The sequence below is a fragment of the Tachypleus tridentatus genome, chromosome 1 (assembly GCF_004210375.1).
Source record: "Tachypleus tridentatus isolate NWPU-2018 chromosome 1, ASM421037v1, whole genome shotgun sequence".
Classification (NCBI taxonomy): domain Eukaryota; kingdom Metazoa; phylum Arthropoda; class Merostomata; order Xiphosura; family Limulidae; genus Tachypleus; species Tachypleus tridentatus.
Window position 1 is genome coordinate 64256265 of NC_134825.1, and position 21248 is coordinate 64277512.

Below are 21248 nucleotides of genomic sequence, written 5' to 3' on the forward strand. Positions count from 1 at the left end.
TTTAAATATATTTTATTATACTTTTTGGGGATTCCAACATAACTTATAGCGTCGTGGCTGTTAAAGTAATATACTCAAAATCATATTTATATACATTTATTATTCTTAAGATATTTTCCTACTAGAAACTTAATTCTTACAAAATCTGATCCCTCAAACTTTTTATGGATTTTCCTACAATATAGGTTTACCACGCAAAAGTACCCCAAAAAAATCTCATGTTGTGCTCACGTTTTATTCATTATTCTCATGCATCTTTTCAGTGACGAAGCCACATAGAAATAGATTTTTAAAGTCGTTTGTAGAAAACCATATATATTTGAATATAATCGAGTGTACAGCCATGTTGTAACTTAAGATAAAATTACAGAGGTGTAAAACATCTACGCTAATGAAACAGCAAGACGTTTTTAGTCACGACAAAAGTGACACATATTTTGTCACAAGTATTTTCCCGCACTCTCCTTTAACCAGTTTAATACTGATGTCAAGTTAAATAAAATAGGGTTTCAGATTAATTTTTATTTGCTACAAGTCATTGCCCACAAGGCGTCTTGTTCATTGTCAAAACACACCGAGTTGGATCTACGCCTAAAAGTATATGCTCATATGTTTTAATCAGTTCACTTCATTTACAACTTCTTTAAAACTATGTTTAATTTTATCTTGAAGAGTTTGGTATTCTTAAGGTTTATGATGTACTTCAGTTTTGAAGTACATGTAAGTCATGTATAAATCTAATTTTTACCTCAGTTGAAAACAGTTTTCCATAATTTCTACTGTTTCTTTGTTTTTATCAAAAAGTAACTTTTCTGTAAGAACCATGTCTTCCTTTCCTTCTCATGATGTTGTTTTTTATGTTTTATTATTGTGAGAGTAAATACATTTTGTTGTTTATAAATCAACATACTTGAAATAATGTCTTGGAACTTATGCTATATACCAAGGTTTTTAAATCTGTTTATTTTTGCTAATTCGCGTTAAACAATGCGAGTTTTGTAAATACATAAAAATCGGTTCCTAGGAAATAGCGTTATCAAGTTTTTCTTAAAAGTTTAAAACAATATAGTCGTCATATTGTTATTAAGAAAAAGGTAGCTAATTTATAGTTTTATAAATTTTTATTAAAATTCAAACTTGAGTTCTCTGAATTTAATATATCTATGCAGGAATTTTTTTATATTGTTTATTTGTTTTTTGGATTTTGCGCAAAGCTACACGAGGGCTATCTGCTCTAGCCGTCTTTAATTTTTCAGTGTAAGATTAGAGGGAAAGCTGTTAGTCATCACCACCCACCGCCAACTCTTGGATTACTCTTTTACCAACGAATAGTGGGATTGACTGTACATTATAACGCCCCACGGCTGAAAGAGTGAGCATGTTTGATATGTAGGGGATTCGAACAGACAACCCTCAGCGCTCTAACCACCTACTCAAGTTTTGTATAGTTAAAAATATAACAGAATCATAACATAAATAAAAACTATTAACTTTAAAATAATGGAAATAAAAAATAACTTGAAGAGATAAAAATGAAACTATTAAATATAGACTTATAATACTAAGATTTATTGAAACTACTTTTAGTATTTAACTTACTCGTCATTTAGAGTATGTTCTGCCCATAGTTTCATGTAATACGGTTTGATTTTAGTTAAATAATTCATTATAACACAGTAATCTTCACTTACAAACCTATTTATTTCCTTTATTTTTTTCTGATACTGTTCTCACATAACTTTCATTAATTCCTTTCCACAGCATGTTGTATATTAGGCAGACGATAGCAGTGCCTCTGTAGGGATAGTTGATTAATTGACTGATTGCTTATTTGGAATAAATCACAAAGCTACAACATTGGCTATCTGTGCTCTGACTAGAAGGGGTTTTGAAACCCGATTCCTAGAGGTGTGAGTTCGCAGACGTGCCACTATGCCATTGGGGAAAATATAGAAATAGCTGGGATTGATCATCTCAAGGGTGACCTAAATATCTTCTCCATGGGTCGTAGTACTTTATAATACTCTAGAGTGTGTTTTTTAGTTTATAACAATATCTATGTAATGACTGAGTCACAAATTCTATGAATGTCAGTAAATATAACAACAAAATATATCGAACTTTTGTCAGTTAACATTTTCTACACCGTGTGCCTGTACTGTTACGTAGAGATGTTTTGAAGGTTCGATGCTAGTCATCCTTACATTTACTTCCTTTTTTGAAAAAAACGTCTTTTCTTCACTCGTATTTTTTAATAATTATAATGAGATTGCCGAATAAGATAAGCGTAACAATTCGTGAAGGTGAAATACTCATGCGTTAATAACTCTTTTCCTTTCAGTCCTCGTAAAGATTCCAACGGTTGATATTATTATCATTTTTTTATTCTTAAAGTTCTAAATAGATTTCTATGGACGAACTGTACGTGTGGTACAAAGACAGCAGAAGATAAATATCAAAATCTATTATTTAATTATGTTATCAGGAGAAATAAGAAAATTAAATTTTATTTAGGTGTATCTAAATAAATTACTTTATACGAAGTGATAGGTGTTCATGCACGATATTACAGAGCACTTGCTAAGATACTGCAATCTTTATACGTATGAAGTAGTATCTGTGTAAAGTGCTCTCTACACTGGCAGCACTTGAATTGTTTTTGTTTTGAATTTTACGTAAAGCTACATGAGGGAGACTTGCGATGGCCGCCCCTAATTTAGAATAGAGGGGAGGCAGCTAGTCATCACCACGCACCGCCAACTGTTGAGCTACTCTTTTACCAACGAATAGTGGGATTGACCGTCACATTACAACGCCCCCACGGCTGAAAGGACAAGCATGTTTGGTCCGAAGGGGATTCGAACCCACGGCCCTAATTTTTTTACGAGTTTAGCGCCCCAACCACCTGGCCATACCGAGCCCACGGTTGAACAGAGAGAAATACTGATTACTGACTGCATTCTATCCTGGTCTTACACATGTGAACGGAGTATCACGTATCCCGAAAGTTGTAAAGAGGCACGTGTTTGATCCAGGTTTCATTAATTTCGTCACGTGTCAGAAGGTAACAGCAACTCAATGGTTTTCAGAACATTAAAATGTACTTGAATACGCTTGAGTAGAAAAGGGCAAAGTAATACATAGAACAAAGATTTGCAGAAACGAAAAGACACTTCGTATAAGGAATATTGGCAACATGAGATGTAAATGTAAAGTTTGAAAAGAAAGCTCTCTTCAGGGCCTTGCTTGAAGTATCGATCCCAGCTCTTCCTTTATCGCTGACTTATGGCATATTTTTCTTTACTTCCTCTGTTCTACACTGAACATTACGTCTCTATCTGTTTGAGTCTCCTGGCGGATCAGTTTGAGGCTTCAATACTAAAATTAATTTAGATACTTATTGTTGGCAGAACTTTGTAACTTTGTGCTTAACAGCGTACAACTAACTATTTGATTGGATTCTTAGGATCGTTTTTCAAGCGCTTATGTTGACAAAACTTACAATTCACACTGAAGTTAAAGACCAAGTATTCAAATAGTCTTTTTACGAAGTGTTGTTTCCTTTGAGATCTCCGACATTCATTACATTTCAGATTTCGTTATGTGGCATCAATGTATAATTCGAGACATTGGTATTTTTATGATAATACAGATTATTTAGTTCTAAGTAACGAAGTTGATAGACTCTATTTATGTTTTGAAATTTGTGTTCAAAGTAGAAAAATAATCTTTTTTATTACTTGTGTTCTCCTTCTGTTGATTAAAAAATATGGCTCACTGCTTACGTCAAAAGGTATGACGCAGAGAGTATGACGTCAAAGACATCTGTGATGATGAAGTCATGGACATCAGAAATGATGACGTCGTAATTCTACGAAGCTTTACCAAAAGATGCAACTACTTTAGAGAGGAACGATATTAGAGTTCAATAACAAAGGACCTGTTACTATAATAGAGCTGTGTTACTAAAATGTGGATGTGGATGGTGTTGTTGAAATTCTATAGGCGTATGGTGTTACTAAGGTTTTACAATTATTTCCTATTACAATAGACGGATGTTGATACTAAGAATTTTGTAGGCAGATGATGGTACTGGATAAGATAGTCATGGAGGATTGCAAATAGAGTTCAACTTCTTGCTGCTAGGCCGCTGTGATGATTTCATCATACAGTGTTTCAACGTGTCACCAGTTGTTAGATTTAATTCCGTTTCACTTTATAATTAAAGCATTGAAGACAGTTCACAAAGACTGACAGTCTGAAAGAGCGTTATATATATCTCAGGTTACGTTTTTGTTTTAATTTATATATTTATTTATATTATGTTTAGTTAACAAAGGCTGATAGCATTTCTATAGGCTGATTACAGTTTTAGTTTGTATATTGAGATATACTTTTTATAATTGTTATCCTGAAAAGGATGCTTATTTAAATATCATGCAACAATTTAACACAAAAGCTTGGATTTTGTTAGTGGATCTTTATCCAATATATGTAACTACGTTTTTTATTGTTCTTGACAAAATATGCCATTTCACTTATATATCTTTTACAGCGTTTCTATGGGCTGAAGATGTTATCATTACAAGGTCTTACTAAGAATATTGCTATTTTAGACAGACAACGCATCTATTGTTCAGTAGGATTTTAACACACTTGCTATTTTGTTTTCACAAATCAATGAGACAACTATTATAACATATATCATTTCGTACATATTATCCGTTATTTGAATCAGGCAGTTATCATAACCAATATGTTTTACATGCTTTATCACTCTGAAGAAGACGCTTATTTAATTCTCTATATAATTCAACTTATAGTTTTACTTTATAAATATATATATTCACATATAATGCATTTTATAATGTATGGCATAAGACATATCCTTATGTTACTCCTCTATGTATGATTTTATTCCTTCCATTTTGTTAGAATTAAATGTAATAAATAAACTATCTGCTCTTTAACTTTATTGTTACAAAACCTATTTAACTTTGCAGCATTTCTAATTTATTTGACGTTTTATGCTATTAAAATTCATAAAAGTTTGCAGTAAACTTCTGCCTCCCATCAAAGTTACTCTTTGTGAGGAAATATAGAGGTAATCACTTGGTCATTGACCCAGCATGACCTGGTGGCTAGGGCGCGCGACTCGCAGTCTGAGGGTCAGGGGCTCGAATTTTCGTCACACAAAACATGCCCACTCTTTCAGTCGTGAGGGCATTATAATGCCACGGTCAATCCCACTATTCATTGGTAAAAGAGTAGCCCCAAAGTTGGCTGTGGGGGTGATAATTAACTGCCTTTCCTCTAGCCTTATATTGCTAAATTAGGGGTGGCTAGTGCTGCTAGCCCTTAAGTAGCTAAATTCTAAACAAACGTATAATACTATTATATAAATAAAATTAACAAAATTATACATATTTTACAAAACTTCAGGTACACCAGTATCATATAAGGATCACATTTTCTAATTTTATTGGATTAGCTTTTGTACAAATTATGGTTATTCCAGTTCAGTATGTAAGATGTTATATAATTTATAAATGATAGTAAACAATTCTTGTACTTTACAACAGTCGGTCAAAAGGTCAGTTTAATTATTATTTTAATCTAACAATGTTATAATTTTCATCGTTGTTTCAGATGATGCAACCATAACTAACAGATACAATGCAACACTCTGGTAACACCTAATATTCATTATTTCTATATATCAAATGAAATATTGCATAGCAACAGAATGGGCCAAAGTCATTGACAAGAAATGAAAAGAAAGTCAGTTCTGAGTTGACTAAATCCATTATGATACATTATTACTACTTATTAATATATTTGATATTAAATATAAACGGTTCAAATTTATAATCGAATATTTTCTACATTAGTATAAGAGTTATGATTTTATTATACATTACAACGAATTATTGTTGTGTGTACTCGTATGGGGATAGTTTTATGTGTTTCTAATTAATGTTGATAAACCTGGTTACAAGTTTAAAGATATTCTAATATTTAACATAAGTCTACAACAAACATACTAAAGTTCAATCAAACCTGGTTTACTTTTCGACTATAAATAACTTGTCTTTCATCAGTATAATAAGACTGAAGTTCTACAACTACGGAAAAAGAAAGAACAAACCCTTAAAATGTAAGTATTCATAACGTATATTTCTTTGCTTATAAATCTAATTTCTGTTTCTTTGACAGAGTAATGTGTTTTTTTTCTGTCATATTCATTATATTAACAAATACCGTTGCTGTGTTTCACTAGTTATGTATCATATTTCAGTCTTTTGCAAAAAGAAGAATTGCTGCTGACATTAAGGAAATGGCAAAAGAAATCAGATACAGATGTGAAGATGAACCAGTAAAACAGGACTGACAACATTTAGGTTCCCCTACTATTATACAACTTGAGGAAACACCTGGTTGATCTCATGTCTATCCTATTAGGAACGACCATGACATCACTCTATCAACTTATCATAATAACTTGAATATCCACATTTGGCAGTTCAAAGATTTGGAAAAGGAAAATTATATCAAAATTATATCAAAATTATATCCAACCAACAAAAGTATTACTTTTCCTTCAACAGAATGTAAATAATTTAAACAGTGGATCTGAAACATTAGTGTAGCTGTACAGAATAAAACTGATCAATATTTTCTTCTGGAATGACGGAATTGTATATTTTGTGTTGTTAATGTGTGAATTAACACTCTCTATTTTGTTGGTGTGTTGATTTGACTATTATGACATGTGATAAGGTTTTCTGTGTCTTATCAATTTTAGAAAGGCAAACTTTTTGTGCATACATTTCTCATTTTAATACTTGCTTAAATGCTATAGTTCATAATGAAAAGAAAGTGAATAATTAGATGTAACTGATTTATTAATACATATGCTGAAAACGTACCGTATTTTACAAATACTCAAGAAAGAACAGCGTGAAGCATGTGAAATCGACGATCTTAGTCAAACTCACCGTTCTGGTAACACGTTAAATTATGTTGAATGTGTATGGTTGTATTTTATATCTGTATTGACAAGGGTGAATGAACGTATTGTTCAATATACGTTTAATTAAACAGTAACACAACTAAATTTATCAGGTCCTATCAATGAAGCTTTTAGTGATACCGTGAAGAAAGATGACATTATCCAAAGTTTATCAAAAATAATATGCATGTTTCTTACCTTTGAAGATTTTAAGAAGAAACATAAGTTGTAAAAATAAGTGATATAATAATAAAGATTCTTAACAAAATATTTTTGTTTGGCCTTTCTTACAATAAACTGTACTGTCTTTCACATTGTTTGGTCTTTCTTACAATAAACTATATTGTTTTCACATTGTTTGGCCTTTCTTACAATAAACTATATTGTCTTTCACATCGTTTGGCCTTTCTTAGAATAAACTATATTGTCTTTCACATTGTTTGGCCTTTCTTACAATAAACTGTACTGTCTTTCTCATTGTTTGGCCTTTCTTAGAATAAACTATACTATCTTTCACATTGTTTGGCCTTTCTTACAATAAACTGTACTGTCTTTCTCATTTTACAAATTCATCATATTTAATCCAAAATATATATCATTACAGAATATGTGTTGCAACCAAACCAAAGCTGTATGTTCACCATAATTTTACCCAGACAATGAAGAATGGATTTTGTATGTTACAGAACATAACAGTCAGAAAACAAATTTATATACATTTATGAAGTTCTCAATATTTGATGGTATATTAAGAACTTATTTTCTGCTGTTAAGGTACCACTTTCTGTTTTCGATTTAGAACTCATATGTTTGTCATTTAAATATAACTTCAAAATTACAACACACCAAGATCTATACATAATTTAAATCTTGAAGGTGTAATTAGTTAGTATTGTTCATCATATAACAAGTTGGACTGTGTTCTTCAAATTCATCTAAGGATTAAATTTCTCTGAGAAGTTGGCAACTCGATAACATTTGATATTTACAAGTAACACAAACTATAATATTCGTGAATTATAAATACTGGATTTTCAAGATTAAATTAACTTTACAGTTAAGATAAAATTATTGTATACGTTCTACTCAGTTAGCTCTCTTACTGACCTTTGTTCGTTAGGTACATGGCCACTACTTCAGAAACAACCTGTTTTCTATCATGTAATGATAAAAATTAATATGTTTCATCTGATATATAACAACAGCAAACGCTAACTGTGGCTCTAGTACAATGTAAAAGACAGAGAATCTATTAAATACTTTGTTACTTCAATCTATATTTAGAAAAATAAGTGCCATGAATATTAAAGTAGATATTTTTTATTTTGTGATATGCTTCTAAGTTTCGTAATCCCAGGACAAGAGGTTTGGTGTATACAAATGGTGTCTGCTATACCAGACATACAACAACGTGTTTAGATGACTCTTGAAGTTTACGTAAAAATACAGAACGTTAAATGTGTATTTAAGAAATTCTCAATATTTGATGGTACACTAGGAAATGATTTCCTTTTTTTTTTTCTAAGTTACCAGCTTTTATTTTGTGTCAACCGAGAATCTGTTAAAGTATTGGTGAAAATATCATATCAGTAATTAACGTTACATCATTTATTAAGGTATTTAACTTTAGATATAACATTACCAGCTGGTAAAAAGTCTCATTCAGTATCTTTCATTGACAGATATAACACTGCAGTGACAATATGTTCCATGTTGCACACCTATTCAACATTGAAAGAATCTTTTTGTCAGTGATCGCAAAACTACCTTTAAAGGGGATAATATTTTCTTATCTCTATTAGACACAAATTATTCTTTAATAAAATAACATTGGTAACTATAAGCTAATTTGAACTGTCTAGTAATGTGTTATGACTTTATAACTGTTACAACAGTGAGTTTTACTAAATTTTCGTAAATCTTATAATAGTTTTTGATGATTAAGATAAAAAACCCTACCATATCTAAATAATTATATCTTGAAGAAGATAGGCTCTATATAAATTTTGGTGAGTTATATTTGTAAACAATAATAGTATCAAATGACAAATAAATGAGTTCTAGATCAACTTAAAAACAGAAAATCATTTCCTAGTGTTTATCAAAATTTCAAAACTGCCCATTAAGCTTTCTGTAGCCCAGTTTGGCCAGGCGGTTAGAGTGTTCGACTTGTAATCCGTGGGTCGTACGTTAGAATTCTTGTTCCACTAAACACACTAGCCTTTCCAGCCGTGGGGCGTTATAATGTTACAGTCAATCCAACTAGTCGTTGGTAAAAGAATAGCCCCGAGTTAGCGGTGTATGGTGTTGATTATCGACCTTTCCACTATTATTGCTAAGTTATGGACGACTAGCGCAGATAACCTTCGTGTAGCTTTGTGCAAAATTCAGAACAAACAAACACACATTTTGTGTTTTTATGTAAAGTGCAAGACTCGAGGTATGAACATGTAGAGTTTTAACAGTTTATTTTCATGTTCAACTATATTTTAAATATATAAATAGCGACAACGCATTATGGTTAACTCAGAACTGACCTTTGTCATATGCCTGTCAATGACCTCGACCCGTTCTATTGCTACATATAGAATATATAGGAACACTGAATCTTAATAATTTCATTCACCTATAGAAACGTTGACGTCATCATCTCCACCTCATTGCCTGAAGTTGACAAACATATGTCGTTTTTTGGTGGTGAGGCTGGCTGGTAACCACTCTGAGACGTGTTAACATAATGCTCAAGAAATATTGTGCAAATTATCAAACGAATAACAAGTTGATTATGTATATCAGCAACTACAACGAATAATTTTTATCTTTTATGAAACATGTGCTATATAAATTGTAAAATATTGTATTTTTAAGCGTTTATCTGATAATAAACTCATCTTATATCTGTATTTTCTACGTTAATGTCATAAATAAATAGTTTAATAGTTATAGACGGACAACTAGCTAATTCTAATGAGTGTGTGTATATATGTAGAAAGAGAGATATACAATCTATAACTGTAGACGTGTAAACAAGAAAAGACATACAAACATACATGAGCATGTACACAGACAGATAATTACCATTTCACATACAATTTTCGTCATATAAAATTGATCTATTTCACAATATAAATGAAGCAAGCTAAACTTTAGTTGTAGTCTAATTCAGTCGTTTCTTGTTCCTTACAGCTGTGCTGGTCCAGTTGATGCAGTCATGGTATTTATTACTATCAATGGACAAAAAGAGAGGCTGAACAACTTCTGTGGTAATGTCCTCCCCCCTCAACTAATGTCTAACGGACCATCAATGTCAGTGGAATTCAAAAGTTATCAGACTCAGTCAAATCTACGGGGTTTTCGTGCCATTTACCGATTTGTCACCAGTAAGCATTGATTTATCATACATTATGTGATATTGCCATCCGTATGTGATATTACTATACATGATACGTGTATTTTTATAGGTAGAGTGCCTGTGAGCGAAACATGGTTTTAGGTGATACTAGAAATTATCTAGTGTATTTTTCGTTTTATTTAATTTTCTATTTTATGAGATAATTTCAATATGCTCCTATATGTTATAAAACGTATCATTTCGGAGCAATCTTTGTGACGCTGAAAAATGGTAATATCATCTTAAAGCCTAGATGAGAAACTTACATTGAAGATGCGACGTTACGAACTGTTGCCGATTTTGAAGACTTGATGAAGATTTACACTTACAGCTTGAAATGTCCTCAGTTTAACAGTCCCTGAAAGTTCCAACTTTCTATTGAAGCCAATACATTTATTATTTTTTTTCTGTAATGTTTGTAGCAATTTATAAAAGTTGCTTAAAATAGAGGCCATTGGATTATTTCACTTATAAAATTCCACACCTTGAAACATTTATATTTAAGTACTTAGGATTATTAACAGATGTATTAGTAAATAAGTTCTTACCAATAGTCTATGTTGACCTATGACAATATCGTGGGATATATTTTATCAGATAAGCTTATGTCACGTACGTATAATAACGTGTAAAAAATACACTTACAAAATCATCCAAAGATTGGGGCTTTTTGCACAATTTTTACATAAAGACAAACAGGTCATTCATGACATGTTTCAGCCAGAAGAAATTAAATTGTAGCATTTGATTAGGTGATTCTTTTCGCTTATTTATTTTTATTTTATTTCAAGACTTTGGAATCACTGCCGGAGAACAAGATCCTCAACAAGGTATTATATCATTTTACTTTCACTTAGAAATTAACATAGGTTAAGAAAATAAAATTACTAATTTGAATTTTTTTTAGCAGCGCTTTATTAAAATTTTAAAGCTTTAAATATAAGACGTGATATTACAAAGTCAACTAGTAACTTCATTTTAATTGCTCTATGTAATACCTAAAGTGTTACGTCGCATCACTTTATCTATTTAAATACAACAGTTAAATACTTATTGTTACAGATAATTACTGCCATTAAAAATAATAAGTAAAATTGTATAACAACTAACGAATTTAAGTGATTTATAGTCCTAAAAATGTAAGTTAAATTAATCATCAAATATGCTCATTTAATCTCAGAACTTTATTTATTAAGTTTTTGTTCACATAGAAAAGCGCATTTTTTCCGGTTCATAATCCAACGAACAAGAACTTTGTGAATTAATTTAAATATTTTCTTTCAGTATTACGAAAGGAAAATTAATTATCCCGCAAATTTCAACATATCCTTAGGATACACAACAACAGAAATAGGTTGATTTTTTTTTTATTTTTCAGTGTGTGGATTCATCTTTAACAGCACAAAGAGAACAAATGGTACATTCACTTCACCAAACTACCCTGGTCTTTATCCTCGAGCTACTGAATGTCATTACTTTTTTATGGTCGAAAGAGCGAACGCATCACTTTAATGTTTGCTTACTTCGATGTAGAGGGTGTATCACCGTAAGTTGTGCAACAAAATTAAAAAAAACGTAACATACGTTTTAAATATTAGAATATTTTGATATTTTAAGTAAATAAATTCTATAGTTGTGCGAACTATGTTTTAATTCGATTGATTTCAGTTATTGTAAGTGGTTTTTATCAGTTATAAATGGGCCTGTATGACCAGGTGGTTAAGGCGCTCGACTCGTAATCTGAGGGTCATGGGTTCGAATCCCCCTCACACTAAACATGCTCGCCCATTCAACTGTTGGGGCGTTATAATGTGACGGTTAATCTCACTATTCGTTGGTAAAAGATTAGCCTAAGATTTGGCGGATAGTAGTGATGGCTAGCTGCCTTCCCTCTACTCTTACACTGCTAAATTAGGGACAATTAGCGCAGATAGCACTCGTACAGCTTTCCGCGAAATTCAAAACAAAGTTTGTGAAGTTTTAGTGTTTGGAAACAATAATAAAATTCAAAGCAAAACATACTGTTGTCCTTCAAATACTTAAAAAAAAGATGAATGTCAACTACTGGAGTGATGAAAAAAGTCCTGATAGAGAACAGTTGACATGACAGCGTGGTGATTAGGGTTGAGGGTCAGGGAGTTGAATCCGTCACACTTTTCGTAGTGGTGGCGTTATAATCTTTACAGTGAATCCCACTATTGGTTAGACAAAAAATAGCCCAAGTTTTAGCGGTGGACGGTGTTGGCCAGCTGTCTTCCTTCTCGCCTATCACTGCCAAATTATGGATAATTAGTGCAGGTAGCCATTAAATATCTTTGCGCGAAATTCAAAACAAATCAAATAAATTCGAAACCAAGATATTAGCTTTTATTTCAAACAAAAGAAACATTTTAGTGATTAATGTAATTATTCTTCACTATAAGCTAGCTTATGAAATTATGTAAAGGAACACTTTTATTTAACATTAAATAAAGAAACAGCTGTGGCACATAATAATGTAAACGCACTGTAATGGACATAGGTGTACAACTGACTTGGCCAGTGACTTCGTCGAATTTTCCAACTTTAGAACTGTGGATAGAAAAATTCCTAGGTACTGTGGAGGGAAGAAACCTAAAATAATCGAATCAGACGGAGATTTTTTTCGAGTCGCTTTTAAGTCCAACAGCAAATTTGATGGAACAGGGTTTGAAGCTTTCTACCAATTTAGAAACTATGTAGGTGAGTTACGTTTTAAATCTGTTGCTACAATAATAAAACACAAAATTTAACAAATAAGTTAGCGAGAAAGTGAAGGAAATATTTCTCGTGCGTATCGTAACAGAACGTGGAACCTACTGATCTATCTCATCTATTCCACACTCTAAACTGAATTAACTAAAGAAACCCTTAAAGCCAACCATTATCATTCATATAATTAAAAAACTTGTTCTTAAACTCACTGAAATGTATTGTCTCTACAACATTTGTAGGCAACCCATTCCAGAGGCAAACCACCTCGTTAGAAAAATAAAACTGTCTTAGTTGAAAATGAGTCCCATACTGCCAAAGTTTATATTAGTATTTCCGTGTCTTACTATTATTATTATAACTGTTAAACGTGAAAAAAATGATGCATATATACCATTAATCCCCTTTACAAATTTAAACACCTTAACCAGATCCCCCTAACCCTCTTGTTTTCAAGAGAAAATAATTTGAGAGATTTCAGCCTCTCATATGACAACACCTCCATCCTAGGCACCATTCTAGTAACCCTTTACTGAACCATTTAGAAAAATTCGATGTCTTTTCTAAGTTAAGGAGTCAAAGACAGAACAAAATATACTAAATAAGGCTTAACCAGTGACGTGTACAATAAAATTATAACCTCTTTAGACTTGCATTTTATAGATACAATCCAACATCCTGTTTGTCCTACCACTAGCAAAATCACACTATTTGGATGACTTAAAATATTGATCGACTACTACGCAATGATCCTTTCCTATCATAGCATTGTTAAGGTTATTCCAATCGAAATTATACCTATAATTATAATTATACTTATAATTCAAATTATGATAAACCATTATACATTATCCCACATTTATTATAATTAAAACCTATCTACCATCATTTATTTGTCCAACTCAATAAATAATGTAAATCCTTTTGTAAAGCAGCACCCTTTTCACAACTAGCGGCATCAAAAACCTTAATGTCATTCTAGAAATCCGAGAAATTTGTTGATTATTTCTTCATCTATGACATTGATGTAAATAAAAAAAAAAGTAAAGGTCCTAACACTGAGCCCTGAGGTACCTCACTGGTGACATTAATCCAGTTTGACTGAACTCCATTTGTAACAACCTTCTGCTATCTTCCATCAATCCAGTCTTCTATTCAATTTGGTTACAACTGTGGTTAGTTATATTTTTCATAGTATTATGTTACAGCTAACTTTGATGACACTTATTTAGTGCCGTCATTTTCATAGCTCTGTTTGGCAAAAGCATCAAATATTTCTTATATCTTAGTATATTCTGATACTGTGACATTAATTTATTATTTACAAAAAGTGTAATCTCAACATTCCACTGCACGAGCTCCAGTGATCACGTAACAACACAGTAATAGCTCTTGTACCTTTTCTTTTGTTATAAGATGGTGACCTTTATTGCTTCTTTTTTGTGTCTGATAAAAGTCGTATTATCGTCTTTTCTCGTATTTTTATAAACTTACTGATAAAGGAACCATGGTAACGTCCAGGGGTGTTTTATAATGTCCAAGAATTAAACTGTAACAGTAATACTTCATTAGCACATTACAATATTCTAATTTCGGTTACATTACTAAAATTTTAGAAACTTTTTAAGACTTTATTTATATATAATTATATCTGAGGTCCTTTTACTTTCAAGAGAATTTCAGGAATATGTGAGGTTTGTACTGACAAATATTTTAGTTCTCAAATAGTTTAACAATAACTATTGACTGTATCAGTGATATATATTTTAAATAAAACTGGTTTCTGGTTTTATTATACCTATTGAAACATCAAGTAACATTCATGTAATTTAATAAGAGATTAATTAATTAGAAAATATTTTTCTAGAGTAAACTAAAGCTGTTGGACGTGTCTCTAAAAATAGATTGTTTCAATCAGAGTTTAAATAGTTAATTGTGATTTTTTTATTTATAGTTACATTAGTTAAGTTTGGGAAATTCTTAGATATTATTTTTCTATTCAACTAAATTTCAGATCCTCTTACTGTCAAGAGAATTTCAGGCATAGAAAGTAAGTATCTATTGTATGTCTATTTTGTTAATTTACATAGTGTCTAGCCCTCGAGTTAAGGAATGTGAGTGTATTGGCACAATTTCATAAGTACAATAAGTTTATATAGGAAATAAAGAAATAAATGTTCAAGAAAGAAGATTTTATAGTCCCAACTGGTACAGTGGTAAGTCTACGGACTTACGTCACTAAAATCAGGGTTTTGATTCCCCACGGTGGACTCTGCAGATAGCCAGATGTGGCTTTGCTATAAGAAAACACATACTCACAGCAAACATAACAATAAAGTGAACAAATTTAAAACCTTTGAGTAATTTAAAGTAGAAACGAGTAAAAATATATGGTACATTTGTTCTTGTTATACAAAATTAATAAAACCTGCATTTTATAAGATGGGAAAAATGTCTCCCTGTTTTTTTTTGCTATTTGGTTTTTATAATATTTAACAATATTGTTTTATCATTTTCAACAACAGATGGCGATACAAACAATTAAAATCTTTGTTAGCCAACAACTGGTACCAATTCAACGTGCGCTCTGTCGTCAACAGCACACGGAATTTATCCTGGGCATTATATTATTTAGCAAATACATTTTCAGAGTGTTGATCAATAGGAACCGTATATTATCAATTAGATGAGACAGAATTAATTGTCTTATTTAGAGTATGTCTAGTACTTGCGATTTAAAACAGCAATAAAAATTGTAGTAAAAGACAAAACCACAGTCTACGTCTTTAAAAACAAACGTACAAATTGCCTTATTGTTTGTCGCCTGTGTTTTAAGATGACTATGGTAGTTGGTTGAACACTCGCTTGAGAACTTTTTAGTACATAATATCAATTTAAGTTAGAATTTTGTTGACTGCTTTTTAATGTGATAAATGTACTTCAACGTCTTGGTTGTCAGTTGTAAATTAGGCCCGGCATGGCCAAGCGGCTAAGGTACTCGATTCCTAATCCGAGGATCGCGGGTTCGGATCCACGTCACATCACAAATACTCAGCCGTGGGGATGTTATAATGTTGCGCTCAATCCCAATATTCATTGATAAAAGAGTAGCCCAAGAGTTGGCGTTGGGTGGCGATGACTAGCTGCCCTCCCTCTAGTTTTACACTGCTAAAGTAGGAACGGCTAGCGCAGATAGCTGTCATGTAGCTTTGCGCGAAATTCAAAACAAACCAATCGTAATAATTAATTATATATTTAGAGATTTATCTGAATGTAAGTTACCAGATATTGACTAAAGAGTTTTATTACGCAGTATAAATGACATTTAAACGCTTAAATTTTGAGTTCATGATAAATGACATTTAAACGCTTAGGTGGCTCATGTCAAACAGCCACTATTTTTGCAGGACACTTACAAGTGTGCACCAACATCATTAGCAACCAATATTAACAACAGTGGCCATCAACTATACTGTCTCATTTGCTTGCTTTTGGCACACTGTAATTTTTTTCCCACGTTCCAGATTTAGAAAACTCCTGGCAGTAGACTCATCCATACTTCGGGAACGTTTTTCTTAATATTATGTAAACCAAGATGTTGAGAGTCGTTTGGAGACTTAGATAATTATAACCTGTGGTTTGAGGATAAACCAGGTCACTGCTGCTCTATAAATCACTATTCTTGAGCTTGACCTGTCGTACTGACGATCAGCTTGCCTAACAAATAGGTGTTTTCATGCAAGATGAAAATCCAGTTTAATCAAAACGATGTCTTGAATATTACGACATTATCTTTCTCTAATGTCAACTTATAGTGACACCTTCAGCCGAGTTCTTTATTAAAATTGGGATACAATCCTATAGATACAGGTTTCAGATTTTGTAAATTCGATATGTAATTATATTTCTGCTTTAAGTACAGCAACGAGCAGATCCACAATATACTAATGGTGCGCTTGTAGCTGTTGTTTCGTGATGTTCCTTTAATAAAATATTATTCTTACTGAAGTAGATGTCTATTGGGATATTCGCAGGCTGTATAAAGTCATTTATCATATAAGCATATTTCATCTGTTGTTCTCTCCCAATCAGTAGGCTCTTTGATTTACGTTAACTCATTATTTTTTTTACTATTTTGTCATAAATGGTTTTGTCAACTTTGGATATAGATATTAACATTATTAACATATTCGCATTGTAAAACAAAGTAATGTTTCAAACTCATAAAAATATTTAAAATAAACACACTAAGATACCTCATTATTGAATTTGGACAGACTTTTGTTTTCTATGTTTATTACAGTATTCAGTAGACTTTAAAAACATGTTAGAAAATTGTTTCTGAATGCTTTCAAACAATTATTATTTTTTCATATTTTTCAGGATTAGCCCCGTGGAAAATAGGTGTGATTCCAGTACTGATGATGTTTGCCCTGTTTTTAATAGCCCCATAAAGGGAAAATAACGAACCATAGATTATAAAAATTCATATGTGTCGAAGACCCAAGATAGACAGTCGTGAATTTTATAATGCGATCTGACTCTAAGACTCTTTCATCTCGAACTAGTAATCTTAAGAAGATGTTGGGAGATTTTCCATAACATTCTCACAATTGTTTGTGCTCTAAAAAGCACTAAGGACTTTGATGCTCAAGATGCTATTTACATGTCAACGTGTTTCCAAATATTAGATAGAGTATATTACATGGTTGCATTTGTTTTATCTGTTCTGTATTAGGAAAAGATTCAGGAAATGCTCTGTATTTATTAAACTACACTTTAATGAAATAGGCAATATTGAACAAACTACAGTTGGTCAATAAGACAGGACTAACATTAACATGTTGCTTATACTTAATGCGTCAGAACATTTCTAAGAAGTAAGGTATTTATCATTACCGCTATATTACGGAAACATGACTTCTATGCTGGAAAGATTAAGGCAATCCGAAACGTTATTCATAAATGAAAACAAGGAAGAAAATACGTAAGAGAATGCCAATAAAAGTCTATTTCTAGAATGAACTTGCAAAGACGCACTGTATGTTTTATAACGATGATATAAAAAACTTGTCAGTTTCAGTGACGTACACTTGAAGACGGGGGCGGAAAAAATTAAACTTTTTGCAATCAGTATAAGGAATTTTTTAAAATCAATATACATTTCTTCTGGTGTGAATTGAACCACTGTGTTCCACAAGTTCGTTTCTTCTCAGACAGTTTAATTAAGATAGATTACAAAAGTGATACCAATGATAATTACGCTTTGTCTATCACTCTGGAGCTGTAACTGTAATGAAAGTATTGTATGTTAAAAAGTTCTACCTTGTAAGGTATCAGTAAGAATCGAATCTATGTCTGTTTCTGTGTTCACAGTGCTCCATTGTTCTGTACTCTTTCATCACGTATTAGAGTCAATGATGTGGTTCATTTTAACTTCGTGTAATTAAAGGCAGTTAGGTGACAATAATAACTTCGAGGAGTGTGATACCTAAAAATATTTATTACAACTACAGAATTTTATTTCAGCCATCAACTATGAAGGAATAATGAATAATCAAACTTTAATATAAAAAGCATATACGCAGTAACATAATACTGACAATGTTCCTGTTGCTGGTTTAAAGCAAAACGTCAAATCCAACAGCGAAGGTATTTTATGTGAGTTTACACGAGTTGCAAAAATTCTATAAAACATAATATACTGCGTTTACCGAAAGGTAAAGTAATATTTATATTGTGCATTGAGTTGCATAACTTTATGTTCCTTATGCATGATATGAAATCACATTTATGAAAGTAGATATATTTTATTGGATGTCATTGTATTTTGTGAACCAAAATTATAGTCTGCCTTCTAGCTTCTAGGAATTCCACTGTATCAGACACTTATAGGAAACCTTCTGAGATTACTATTTATATCTTATATACCGATAATTACTATGAAACGAACATTGATTTGTCTGTTTTAGTTTTTACTCACATTGTTATGTCTAAAAGATATTCAAATTTTATCAAAAAGATAGTTCACAACATACAGTCATAACCATAGTTAGTCACACGTTTTTCACACAACAACGAAGAATATGGAAATGTCATAGTACATAGCTTAAAATTGCAGATGGAGTAAATACACACTTGAGTATAGATTAGACTATATCGTTACAATAGTTACCTAGGTCCACTTTATTTGCTAATTTAGACGATACTTGTAGACTGGACTGTCACAAAATCTGATATATAAACCGTTCTGAAAGCTTCTTAAATATAATGCATTATTACACTTAAAATATAAATTGTTATGGTAAAGTGGCCTATTCTTTATTATAAGTTTCATCTTTCATGTACAAAAGTTAATTTCAATGAAAGAAAAAATAAGTTTTCGTATTTTCTTTACAAAATTGTTCAGTTTATGATACTTACATCATGTTTTCAAGGTAAGCCATATATGAAGATGTGATATGCAAGCTATGTATTGGACTTCTTAAAATCTGCACTAAATCTTTGTAGTTTATTCTTATGGGAAATCGCAAGACACATTTAATTACTTGTTGTATGTATATTCCAAAAAGTTAACTGTCAGCAAAACATCACTCCTTATAGGAAATTGATTTCAGAAATTATTATAACTAATTATTTTGTAAGCTAGTCCTTAGTGTTACAGTTGTATTATTATATAAGGGTATGAGGCACAATTTTCTATGCATTAAGACCAGTCTGGTTATTACAAAACAGAGTCTTCATATAGAACATTTGTGACTAGGAAATTTAAAGAGTATGGAGTTTTAAGAAATATTAAGCCTGTCTTTTTCAATATGAACGCGTTAACTGTCTCCAGAGTAAGTTTACAATTCTTTAGAAAGAAAAGAAACAAATAACAACTCTACTTATGTTCATGAAGTAATTTAGTTTTGAACTCCAAATACTTTTTTATTTGAATTCTATTATTGAAAATATAATTTCTTTAAATGATTGGGTAACTCCAGTCTCAAGTTATTTAAAATAAAAATGTCCACTTTTGTCTGTTATAATTATAATATTATAATCGGTGTAGCATATGGATAATGTATAGTTGTTTTTTATTTTTCTTTCCTATAGTTACTTATCCATTATAGCAGTAACTTTATGAATCGATAAAAAAATCTAATGTCGTAAGCTCCTGATTTTAGAAACAGCAACTTGCATTTATTTGTGAATAATTTAGTAAACATATTTGCATATTTTTCTGTATATTATACAGGTTGTTCGGAAAGTTACTGTGCACTTATATATTTATTAACAGACATGTTTCAATATAGAATACAGGAGGTAAGTATGAATGACAATTATAATCAATGTTGAAAGTGACCCCTGTTGGCATCAGTACAAGTTTGGATCCTTCTTATTTTGTTTCTAAACACCGCTATCAGTTGCTGACTTGAAATAAACTGAATTGACATATGATTACAAAACTGCACAGTAACTTTCCGAACACCCTGTAGTAAGTGTTTTCTGATAATGAAAGACTCAAACTTGACATATAGGTTATTGTTTTTATTAATGTATGTTTCGACTAACATTTCAGAGTTATTTTATGATTATGACGTGAATGAAGAAAAAAAAAGGCAAAAAGAGAAAATAAAGCAATATATTTGTTAGCGTATTTTAATTATTTTGTGTTTTAATTTATCTGAATATATACATATGTATAACTTACAAAACTGGGATATTTAGTATACGTTGGAGAGAAAATTGTGCTCTGTTGACAACTTATAAGATTAGTAAAGTAATGAGATCAGCTTATTTTGTGGAGTATCGTCAGGTGGTTAGGGCACTTGACTCGTAACTTCAGGATTACAGGCTCTTATTCCCGTCACACCAAACATGTATGCCCTTTCAGCCGTGTGGATGTTGTAATGTGACATTCAATCCTATTCATCGTTTGTAAAAGAGTAGCCGAATAATTGAGGGTTGGTGATGATGACCAGTTGTCTTCCCTCTGGTCTTACACTAAAATATTATGGACGACTAGCGCAGATGACCCTCGTTTAGCTTTGCGCGAAATTCAAAAACCAAACAAACATTTTGTAGAGAAGTTCGTTAATAGATAGGTTGAAATTATATTTTCAAATTAGC

At 31.6% G+C, this 21248-nt stretch overlaps 1 pseudogene across 1 annotated transcript in view; it reads left to right on the forward strand.

Annotated features, from left to right (window-relative positions):
* LOC143250543 (suppressor of lurcher protein 1-like) overlaps nucleotides 1–20774 on the forward strand; it is a 108513-nt pseudogene extending 87739 nt beyond the window's left edge. The window contains exons 9-14 of the transcript XR_013028238.1: nucleotides 10199–10392; nucleotides 11195–11233; nucleotides 11782–11949; nucleotides 12925–13124; nucleotides 15148–15183; nucleotides 17517–20774. The product of XR_013028238.1 is annotated as a suppressor of lurcher protein 1-like (transcript). The remainder of the gene's footprint in view (nucleotides 1–10198; nucleotides 10393–11194; nucleotides 11234–11781; nucleotides 11950–12924; nucleotides 13125–15147; nucleotides 15184–17516) is intronic.
* Nucleotides 20775–21248: the final 474 nt, after the last annotated feature.